This window comes from Solanum dulcamara, chromosome 2, assembly GCF_947179165.1.
Source record: "Solanum dulcamara chromosome 2, daSolDulc1.2, whole genome shotgun sequence".
Taxonomy (NCBI): domain Eukaryota; kingdom Viridiplantae; phylum Streptophyta; class Magnoliopsida; order Solanales; family Solanaceae; genus Solanum; species Solanum dulcamara.
This window is the reverse complement of record NC_077238.1, coordinates 69,967,193-69,969,968: the sequence shown is the minus strand read 5'-3', so window position 1 is coordinate 69,969,968 and position 2,776 is coordinate 69,967,193. Positions and strand designations below refer to the sequence as shown.

Here is a 2,776-nt window from a genome sequence, read left to right as displayed (position 1 = left end):
AGAACTAGTTGAATTTTTGAACTTAGATATTTGAATGTTTGAAAGTTTAACTTAGAAGAATATTGGATTGTATGATTTGTGAAGTTTAGAACTAATTAGAAATTAGATATTCAATGGCATGAACTTACATTTTAGGATCTTTGAAATTGAACTTAGAATTTTTTTGGTTTGTATAAATTTTGAACTTTAGACTTTAAATATAACTAATTAGAAGTTAGAACCAAACATGTTCTCACGAACTTGAACTTTAGATACTTGAATTTTACGATTTTAGGATTCAAGCTATATCCAAACTTTGTACGTCAACTTTGTCCGAACTTTGTACTTCAACCTTGCTCGTAGGTTGTTCTGTCTTCAAGAGCGTCCACTTCAAAGAAAAATGTTTGTTAATACTAATTTTGAGAGAAAAGTTATCTTCATCAGATTCATACCTTATGGATTTCCAGATAACATAAATGAAATGTATGAAATCATTCAAGCCAAGGTGAACAAAATGATCCTTTAGCAATTCATATTTTTTTCTCTACTGGGAGTTAATTCATAAAGAGATCCTACTCGATAATAATAAGGCGACATCAATAGCTTCACACTGTAATAATTACAATATGACACATTAGATTTATTTGACCTTATTAAGATCTATAAGTGCATTTCCTAATTAGAAGAACATAATAGCAAGAAGAGGTGAAGTGTCTGCCAGATCATCTCTAGCCTAGTGGACCAGGCTAAGAACAATCGTCTATGGCACCATGACCCCAAAAGAATCATGGAGGCTATTAAGCTTGTAAATGAGGCATCCAAAGTTATACTTGGGATTGGATAGGGTTCGTGAGACCTATAGAATCAATTCATTCATCAATTGGGAGTCCTACCCATTAATGAAGGAATTGAGTCGGCAGACCTAGGGACCAGTGCAACATTGAGATTCAACTGGATCCCAAATGGGAATGGTTGATTAAGTATGATTATTTGTTTTCCTTGACCTTTTTCTATAGAATCTCCTTGTATCTCTTCTCTCATATTCACCCAACGATGTGGGACTACGTAGTAAATATATTGGAGACTGCATCTTTAATATATAAGGACATGTCAGCATTGAATTTAATTTTAAGATGGATAATCATACATTAATATATTTACGTGATCATTGTGGAAAAGGGTAAATGAAAGAGAGTTTTAAATGCTTTAATTATCATATTTATTAGTAATATCCATCATTGTAATTATTAACATCTACACGTAGACATGTATTAATGATGAAAAGAAGTTGGAATAGCTCAATTGGTTAGAGTGTGTGGCTATTAACCACAAGGTCGGAGGTTCAAGCCCTCCTTCTAGCGTATAAAATATCCTTTCCAAGGGTCTTTCGGAAACAGCCTTCCTATCTTTCAAGGTGGGGGTTAGGTCTGCATACACTCTACCCTCTCCAGACCCCACATGATGGGATTATACTGGGTTTGTTGTCACTGTTGTTGTTGTTGTTTTATGTATTAATGATGAAAATTGAGTTTACATACTTTATTTGATATACATTACTTGAGTTGGAGGTCTATCGAAACTAACATTCCCACCTCTTCAAGGTAGGAATAAGGCAACGTACACACTACCCTCCCTAGGCCTCAGTAGTGAAATTATACTAGTTATATTATTATTGTATATATATTATTGTATACATGATTGGAGTTTGAAGCAATCTATTTGATCGAACATGTTGTAAAAGTACTCTAAATTTGAGTATTACAATGGCAATCACCTTAGTCTATCGAGTAAAACGTTGCACATGTTTGATCTAACAGAGAAATTCAATCATTATTAAAAGAACAATTTATTGAATTATGAAATATTAGATAAATATGAAAATGTTGAGAATAACAAGACCACATTTATTTAAACAGCTAATAGATCTTTCATAAATCAAATAGACCACAATTCACAACTTCCAAATATCTTTTGAATACTTGACACCGAGTTGATTTTCCCAAACATGAGATCTGACAGATGTTTACCAGAAAATTGGACTTTGGATCGGGGTGGGACCGTGCGAACATAGGCCCTACTACCACAAATATTACATAGGCCCGACCGCTCAGATCGACCTTAAGCGGGCACCTCTCCATTGTGCAATGTAGGTCACCTACTTAGGTCAGGGGCCCTCTTGATCGCCCATTGACTCAATCTAGGTAAATATGCTTCTTGGTTGTCCTTGCCACTCTTTTATTATATATTCTTACTATATTTCTATATTTTTCACTTGACGATGTGGGACTAATCTTAGTCCTTTTTGATAATGAAGATTATTTGATTCCTAAGTCTAAGGCACCACTAGACTAGATTAAATGTAGTTGTAATATAATTTACACTTTTCAATTGGATTCAACATATAGTATATATCGCTTTTAAATTGACCTATCTAAATAGTGTAATTTTTTGGTGGTATCAACCATAAGGCATCTATGTATGACACTCCAAACTTAACTTCATCTACTACAATTTTCCATTTATCAATCAACACCACAATAATCAGTACTACTAAAATGATCAAAAACCTTTGTTACAGTTTAGTTGTAACACCCCAAATTTTTTCTTAGCTAAGACCAAGCCATCATTTATATTTGTATGGGGTTGTACCGAATAATTTATAATTGTGTGGAGGTTAATTATTTTGTGTGAGAATAGATTTGGAAATGAATTAAGGGCATAAGGATCTTCTAGCACAAAGTCGATTCGAAAGCTTCCTCACTGATTGAGTTTTTGTAAAAGATTTTACTTAGGTCAA

The 2,776-nt window shown here is 33.5% G+C and overlaps 2 non-coding genes across 2 annotated transcripts; one reads left to right on the top strand and one right to left on the bottom strand.

Moving 5' to 3' along the window:
* Positions 1–1,266: 1,266 nt before the first annotated feature.
* TRNAN-AUU (transfer RNA asparagine (anticodon AUU)) lies at positions 1,267–1,340 on the top strand. Its single transcript has one exon. It is a non-coding gene; the product is annotated as a tRNA-Asn (tRNA).
* A 690-nt stretch (positions 1,341–2,030) lies between these two features.
* On the bottom strand, positions 2,031–2,188 carry LOC129881314 (U1 spliceosomal RNA). Its single transcript, XR_008765545.1, has one exon. It is a non-coding gene; the product is annotated as a U1 spliceosomal RNA (small nuclear RNA).
* Between the last annotated feature and the right edge of the window lie 588 nt (positions 2,189–2,776).